Below are 8,857 nucleotides of genomic sequence, written 5' to 3'. Positions count from 1 at the left end.
TAACAATTTTCACATTGGCTTGTGCCTGCCAACCTAGCTTTATGTGTGTGAGCAGAGACATTGGAATGAACCTTTTCCTACTGTCATGATTAAGTGAAGAGTATCTTGAATTTGTAAAAAAAAAATTGTTACCATTTGTAGCTACTCATCTGTGGGAATAAAACTTTCTTCACTTGCATAGGATCAAAATCAAACACTAACATAAATTCGATGCTTAGATTGATATGGCTTCAATTTGCATCTCTAAGTCCCCATTTAAAGTTGCATGGCTCAGTGACTCTCCATTATCTTCCGGTTTGACTTCTCATAAATAATAGTTATGATTTCAGGGCTATAAAGCAAATGTATAAGAATAATTTGTCAACAATAATCATTTGTCTGTTTTAGTCCACTTTATATACTGGTGTATCAGAATACAGCTTCCAGGTATAGACATATATCTCCAAATGGCTTACACACACAAAAAAAAGCAGAGGGTTTATCAGGTCTCTCATAAAAAGAGATTTCAGGGCTGGTTAACTGCTGGCTGTGTAATATTAGAAAAGACCTCTGCCTTTCTGCTTTTCCTTCTTCTGGAATCATCATTTGCCTCACTCTGCAAGATGGCCGCCATAGTTCCCAGCATCCTGTGTGCACATGGAAATAGCCCACGGGAGAAAGGAAATTTTTCCCAGAATCCTTTGAGCCCCCTTCTTCTGGCATTTTATACCCAGAACCGTGTCTCTTTCCTGTCTACAGCTATCATGGTGAAAAGAACCAACACAATCCTTAATCATAGAGGCATGGGCTCTGAACAAAATCTAGGTTCAGCCAGAAGAACATAAGACAGAAAGGCTACTGATGCTCAATCCATGATGTTTGTTAGAACTTGGTTTCCTAATAAATCACTTGATTGCTTGTTAAAACGAGTTGGGAAAGCCCTGAGAGCTTATGAGCTTTACTCTGGCTAGATTGTGAGGCTGCTTTTCCTGCTGGTCAGTTTTGCTGGGAAGCAAGGGAGAATTCCTACCTGTGTCAAGCTGGCACTGCATGCCTGGCCTCTGACACAGTTCTCTCCTGGTCTCACTGGCTGACAGCCACATTTGACTGACCGGCACAGTGACCTGTTCATTTAATTGTCAAACTATGAAGCAGTCCTGGATTCCAAAATCTACTTGACTATCAGATCACCTGGCAAATCTCTTTAGGAAAAAGAGTTTTATGTCTTTCTCTCAAGCCACTGGCCCAGAATCTCCTGAGGGGGGGGTGGGGTCTAGAATTCAGGCTTTCAAGAAAGCTATCTGAGTGTTTCTGCTACTCTGGAAACTGCAGCATGTTTGCCATGGTTGGGGAACCGATGTAGCTGAAGAGGAAGCTGCAGATGTGGGTAGACCAGGGGATTCAGGGACTCCAAGTTTAGGACTTAGACTTTGTCCTTTAAGAAATAATCAGCAGGGTGCTATTAGCTCACACCTGTAATCCTAGCTACTCAGGAGGCTGAGATCTGAGGATCACAGTTCAAAGCCAGCCTGGGCAGGAAAGTCCATGAGACTCTTATTTCCAATAAACCACTAGAAAACCAGAAGTGGTACTGTGTCTCAAGCCGTAGAGTGATTGCCTTGAGCTGAAGAGCACAAGGATAGCACCCAAGCCCAGAGTTCAAGCCCCACGACAAAAAAAAAAAAAGCTAAAAGCAGAGCTGTGGCTCAAGTGGCAAATTGCTAGCCTTGAGTGGAAAAAGTTAAGGGACGGTGCCCAGGCCTTGAGTTCAAATCCCAGTTACCAGGAACTAAGTGTGTATGTGTGTGTATGAATGAGTAAGTAGCCTGGCAGAGTTTGATTTTAGCTCGTAAAGTTGAACATATGCATATATTTACCCCAATAGGAAAAAAAGAACTATACATTTGGATTAAAATATATCTACCAAAATACTCACAGGTGCTTATTATTCGAAACAACCCAAGCATTAGCACCCAGCAACAGTTGAATGGATAAACATGTTGTCACATATTCATGTGATGGAATACAATTCACCAATGAGATGACAGATCTGAACTATATACCCATTATGGACCAGTCACACATGTACTATATTATCAAAAAAGCTAGGAATATGATTTTGTGTATCCCATGTGTTACCACTCCAGTGTTAAAAGTCAATAGTAGTTCTCTTTGGAGAACACGGGGAGGTCTATATTTGGGAGAGGGCAGGAGAGGAGCTAGTTGGAACCCAGGTCATTATAGTCACTTTATAATTCATTGACCTCTACTCATTATTTGCATATTTTCCAGATAACCTATTTTGATCAAGAAATTTATAGTCGGGCACCTGTGGCTCATGCCTGTAATCCTAGCTACTCAGGAGGCTGAGATCTGAGGATCGCAGTTCAAAGCCAGCCTGGGCAGGAAAGTCTGGAAGACTCTTTTATCTCCAATAAACCACCACAAAACCGGAAGTAGCATGGTGGCTCAAGTGGTAGAGTGCTATCCTTAAGCTGAAGATCTGAGGGACAGTGCCTAAGCCCAGAGTTCAGGCCCCACAACCAACAATTAAAAAAAAAAAAAGAAAAAGAAAAAAGAAATTTGTAAAATTTGTAATCCACAATACCATCAGACACTATTATGTGCCTCATGAAGACACTGGGTAAGTATTTGCTGAGTAAATGAAATGTTCATATTGCTATGATTTCAATGTATCCTCATTAAAGTTCAGGTTTGGGAACTTAATGGTCAAGGAAATGGCAACCAAAAGTGAGGCTTTGAAGAGGTCCTTTGCAAAGACTACCACCCTCTTGAGAACACCATCAGGATTCATTTGACTCCCTGGGCCTTCTGTCTACTGCCACGTGGGGCGGAGCAACCATTCCCTCCAGGGCACGCACAGAAAAGTGCCATCTTGGCAGCAGAAGAGGTGTTGAAGGTGTTGAAGAGTTAATCATCAATAGCATGTAATCAAACATGGTTATACAATGAATCTCCCATAAAACCCCAAAGGACCGGGTTCCAGGGCCTTTGCTTGTTGAATGCATAGAGGTGCATGGGCAGTAGCACGCAAGCTCTGCATCCTTTCCCTGTGCATCTCTTCCATCTGGTTATTCATCTGTGTCCTTTCTAAAAAATATCCTTTTGAACAAATAGGCAAATGTATATATAAACTATTTCCTGATTTCTGTGAACTATTCTAGCAAATTAAACCCAAGAAAGAAGTCATGGGAATGGGGCTGGGAAGGTGGCTCAGTGGTAGAGCGCTTGCCTTGCATGCATGAGGCCCTGGGTTCCATTCCTCACCACCACAAAAGCAGAAAAAGCTGGAAGTGGGGCTGAGACTCAAGTAGTAGAGCGCTAGTCTACAGCTGAAGAGCTGAGGGACGGTGCCCAGGCCCAGAGTTCAGGCACCACGACCAACAAAAAAAAAATGAAAAATAAATAAGATAAAAAGAAAGAGGTCATGGGAAACTGGTACAGCTGCTCAGTTCGAAGCACAGGTTCCAATCTGGGACCTGTGATTGAAATCTGATATTTTTTTGGATCTTGAATGTTTCTCAAAGATCCAAATGGGGTTTTTGTTTGTTTTGTTTTGTTTTTATTTCTTGTGCTGGTCATAGGGCTTGAACTCAGGCCCTGGGCATTGTCCATTATCTTTTTTGCTCAAGGTCAGTGCTCTATCATTTGAACTACAGCTCCACTTCCAGCATTTTGCTGTTAATTAGAGTTAAGGGTCTTACAAAACTTTCCTGCCTGGGGCTGTGTGGCTCAGTGGTAGAGTGCTTGGGGTGCTTGCCTTGCATGCACGAGGCCCTGGGTTCAATTCCTCAGCACCACATAAGCAGAAAAAGCCGGAAGTGGTATTGTGGTTCAAGTGGTAGGGCGCTAGCCTTGAGCTGAAGAGCTGAGGAACAGCGTCCAGGCCCAGAGTTCAGGCCCCACGAGAAAACTTTCCTGCTTAAGGTGGCTTTGAACTGTAATACTCAGATCTCAGCCTCCTGAGTAGCTAGGATTTCAAGCGTGAGCCATCTGCCCTGGGTTAGGTCTATGTGTTTTAACAGATTGAACCTTAGAATGGCACTATTTGTGGTGCTTAGAAATGGTGAAACCTGGGGGAGGGGGGAGGCTGGGAAGGGATGTGAAGGGTAAACAAAGGAGGAGGCTGCAATGCTTGGTAAGAAATGTACGCATTATGCTGCCCATGTAATTGTAACTCCTCTGTACAGCATGTTCACAAATAAAATAAAATTAAAAAAAAAAAAAAGAAATGGTGAAACCTGTGGGCTGGGAAGTTGGCTCAGTGGTAGAGCGCTTGCCTACCATGCATGAAGCCCTGGGTTCCTCAGCACCACATAAGCAAAAAGAAAAAAGCCAGAAGTGGTGCTGTGGCTCAAGTGGTAGAGCGCTAGCCTTGAGCTGAAGAGCTGAGGGACAGCACCCAGGCCCAGAGTTCAGGCCCCACGACCGGACCAAAAAAAATAAAAATAAAAAAATAACAAAATAAAAAAGGGAGGAGGAGTTGGTGGAGGAGGAAGCTAAGACTGAGCAGTGGGAAGGAGGGAGCCAAATGTGAGCCAATTTGGAGTCCTAAGAACAAGAGAGTTTTCCAGTGTTGAGGAATTTCACTCCCTTCCCATTCCATAGAAACAGTCTGGAGGAGGTGCCTTTAGCCGCCACCCAATTCCAAGTGAGCCCTAGTAAGAGGCTGGGGGGCGGGGGGCTTCTGAGGGGGCCCAGGGCCCAATTCCTGTGCTGCTCAGCCGCTTCCCAGGCTACGTGGGGAAACCCAGAGTGCCCCAGCCAGGGTGGCCCAGCCCCAGGTATGACAAAGCAGCCAAGGGCTTTACCTTGAGGAAGTGGCCTGGAAGCCAGCACGGTGGTTTCTGTCTCCTCTTGGGACTTGACAGCTCCTAAGCTCTGGGAGCCTGGACGGTTCATCTCCATGGGGACCACAACATACACGCCGCCCCTGCAGATTCCCACCCCGCCCGCCGGCCTGCCCCGTGGCTTACCAACCAGTCCGGCTTCCCCTCTCTCCCTAGAGGCCCGGACGACTGGCTGCCCCCAGAAGGGACTTGGATACAAGTAATGTTTACTTGGCCTCCCAAGCCAGCTTTAAAATCGAATAGAGCGATGGATTTTCTTATTTTTTTATCATTTTGTCAGCAAATCTTCAGGAAAATTTAATACTTGCTAATGCCAATTTTTAGCATTACACAGGGGATACAAAAACCCCTCCTTCCTAGTTATTATTGGGCACTTCCTAACTAGTTACTAATGCCTTTCTGTGTATATAACACTGGTCTCCATGTAGCGATGTTCACAATACAAAAGTACAAAAAGCAGATTAGAAAGTCATAAGGAGTATGATACTTAAAAAATATTAAACATGGTACATATTACAAAATATGAACACAAACAAGGTAAATGGTTTGGCCTTGTGAGGTTTCGGATGTTTTGTTTGCTTTCAGCAGTACTGGGGTTTGACTCAGAGTTGAGCTTGCTACACCTCCAGCACTGCTTTTCTTAGGTTATTTTGGAAGTGAAGTCTCAAGGACTGTTGTCTCTACAGGTCTCAAACCGTCATCTTTGGATCTGAGCCTCTTGAGTACCAAGGATTACAGACATGAGTCACTGGAACCCATTGGTTTTAAAAGTTGGTTTTAGAAGTCAGTTTTAAAAGGTCATCTGGGACTGGAAATGTGGCTTTGTGGTGGAGTGCTTGCCTAGCATGCATGAAGCCCTGGGTTTGATTCCCCAATACCACATACACAGAAAAAGCCGGAAGTGGCACTGTGGCTCAAGTGGTAGCGTGCTAGCCTTGAGCAAAAGAAGCTCAGGAACAGTGCCCAGGCCCTGAGTTTAAGCCCCAGGCCTGGCAAAAGAAAAAAAAATCCAGCTGTAGGGAAAACGGCTGAAAAAATAACGGCCGAGGGGCACAACAGCTGAACTGGACATTGATGAAAGTGAACTAAGCAACTCAAGGGTGGTGATGGAAGGGAGGGAATTAGAAGAGAACAGCTGACACTGAGCAAAAGGAAAGAAATGTACATATCACCCAATGTGGAAGAAATCGTTTTATTGTAAAAGTTCGTAGAGTTCACAAGCTTTGTAGATTAACATAATGATGATTATCATTGTGAAAGTTAAAATTTGTTTGTAACTTTAGCTAAGTATAACTATGCAGTACTGTGAAATGTATGCAATCACTTAATCTCAATAAAGAAATAAAGCTATCTGTAGGTTTTAAAAGGTCATCTGTAATCAAATGCTTTTGCAATATTCAATATTTAGGTTAAAAAACTGTACATCTTCTAATGAAGTTTTACTGCAAATCCAGACAAATCTTTTCAGGATTGTTATTATCTTCATTGCCTATCCAAGGAGTGTGAAAGAATGAAAATTAGGCTACTTTTTTTGTTTGTTTGTTTGTTACCAGGGACACAGGCGATATCCTTAGACATAAGAGCAAACGAATCAATCCAAGCTGTCAGTGTGCTGGTCTGCGCCCTTTCACCAAAAATAGCTTTTGCTCTATTCTGTCCCATGATAGTTTCTTTTTATCCTGTCACATGCTAGTGTTCTGTTCCTGTGGTCCCTATTCTGTAACCCAAGTAAAAAGTTTAAAATGTTCTTTGTAATGCTTTGGTAGCTTTCCAAAATAAATGCAATTAGAGTCTGGAGGTGTAGCCTAGTGGCAGAGCACTCAAAAACAAAAACAAAAACAAGAAAAAAAAACAAGAGGCTGGGCACTGGTGGCTCACACCTATAATCCTAGCTACTCAGGAGGCTGAGATCTGAGGATCACGGTTCAAAGCCATCCCAGGCAGGAAAGTCCATGAAACTCTTATCTCCAATAAATCACCAGAAAACTGGAAATGGCACTGTGGCTCAAGTGGTAGAGTGCTTGCCTTGAGCTAAAGAGCTGAGGGACAGCACCCAGGCCCAGAGTTCAAGCCCCACAAACAACAAAAAGAAAGGAAAGAAAGAAAGAAAACAAAAGAGTCATGTGCCAGTAGCCCACACAGTAATACTAGCTATTCAAGAGGCTGAGATCTGAGGATCCTAGTTCCTAGTTTGAAGCCAGCTAGAACAGAAAAGCCTCATCCCACCCCAATTCTTTTTTCAAGCTTTTTTTTGGGGGGTCCGGTCATGGGGCCTGAACTCTGGGGCCTGGGTGCTGTCCCTCAGCTCTTCAGCTCAAGTCTAGTGCTCTACCACTTGAGCCACAGCACCACTTCTGGCTTTTTTTTTTTTTTTTTGCTTATGTGGTGCTGAGGAATCCAACCCAGGGCCTCAGGCATGCAAGGCAAGTGCTCTACCACTGAGCCACCTTCCCAGCCCCCCCAACCCTAATTCTTATCTCCAATAAACTATACAGAAAAAGCCAGCGGTGGTACTGTGGCTCAAGTGATAGAGCGCTAGCCTTGAGCACAAAGAGGTTCAGGGACAGGGCCCAGGCCCTGAGTTCAAGCCCCAGGACCAAAAAAAGAAAGAAAGAAAAGAAAAAAATAAAAACAGATAAACTGTTCAACATTCTTTGAATTCAGAATGCCAAATATTATTAGCATTTTGATTTTAATATATTCAAGGGACTGTGAAGGTGGCTCAGTGGTAGAGCGCTTGCCTTGCATGCATGAGGCGCTGAGGCTCAAGTGGTAGAGCGCTAGCCTTGAGCCGAAGAGCTGAGTGACAGTGTCCAGGCCCAGAGTTCAAGCCCCACAACCAACCAAAAAAAAAAAAATATTCAATAGCAGGTAATGGTAACATCCATACCTGTAATCCCAGCACTTAGGAAGCTAGGCGAGAGGATCACTAATTCAAAGTCAGCTTGGACTATATATGGCAAGTTCTTATATGTTTTCCTTTTTTTTGTCGGTCGTGGGGCTTGAACTCTGGGCTTGGGCACTGTTCCTCAACTCTTCAGCTCAAGGTTAGCACCCTACCACTTGAGCCACAATGCCACATCTGGTTTTCTGGTGGTTAATGGAAGAGTCTCAAGGCCTTTCCTTCCCCGGGCTGGCTTTGAACTGAGATCCTCAGATGTCAGCCTACTGAGTAACTAGGATTATAGGTGTGAGCCACCACACCTGGCCAAGTCCTTATCTTAAAAATAAACAAACACAAAAGAGTGGAAATGGGAGGTACTGGGAGAGAATGAGGGAACAGAAGACAGTTTATGAATGGAAATGTACTCATTACTTAACTAATGTAATTGTAATCCCTCTGTACATCACCTCTATAATAATAAAAAACAAAAAATAAAAATCATTCAATGAGACCTGGGGATGTAGCTCAATTGTAGAGCACTTTCTTCACATGTATGAAGCCCTAGGTTTGATGCCCAGCACTGAAAATAAAGTGTGTAAAAGTTATAGAAGCTAACATGTATTGAACTTCACTGTTATCAGCTACTATTTTGCCATATTGCCTACACATAATTTATGAACTTCTACATTACTCATATAATCACTAGAAGTTGACTATTGGCCTTATTTTCTAGATTTAAAGCAGAAATCTTCATGCCTATAATCCTAGCTACTCAGAGGGCTGATATCTGCAGATCCTGATTCAAATCCTTCCTGAAGTCCAAGAGACTCTTTCAAATTATCCAGCAAAAAACGAAGTGGAGGTGTGGCTCAAGTAGTAGAGCACCAGCCTTGAACAAAAAAGAAGCTGTCAGAGGGATGCTATACTCCTATAATCCTAGCTACTCAGGAGGCTAAAATCTGAGGATCACAGTTCAAAGCCAGCCTACGCAAGAAAGTCTGTGATTTTTTTTTTTATTGTGAAAATACTGTACAGGGGCTGGGAAGGTGGCTCAGTGGTAGAGCACTTGCCTTGCATGCATGAGGCCCTGGGTTCAATTCCTCAGCACCACATAAGCAAAAAA

This window comes from Dipodomys ordii, unplaced genomic scaffold, assembly GCF_000151885.1.
Source record: "Dipodomys ordii isolate 6190 unplaced genomic scaffold, Dord_2.0 Scaffold97, whole genome shotgun sequence".
Taxonomy (NCBI): Eukaryota; Metazoa; Chordata; class Mammalia; order Rodentia; family Heteromyidae; genus Dipodomys; species Dipodomys ordii.
The sequence above is the reverse complement of the archived record's forward strand: the minus strand, read 5'-3'. Positions refer to the sequence as shown.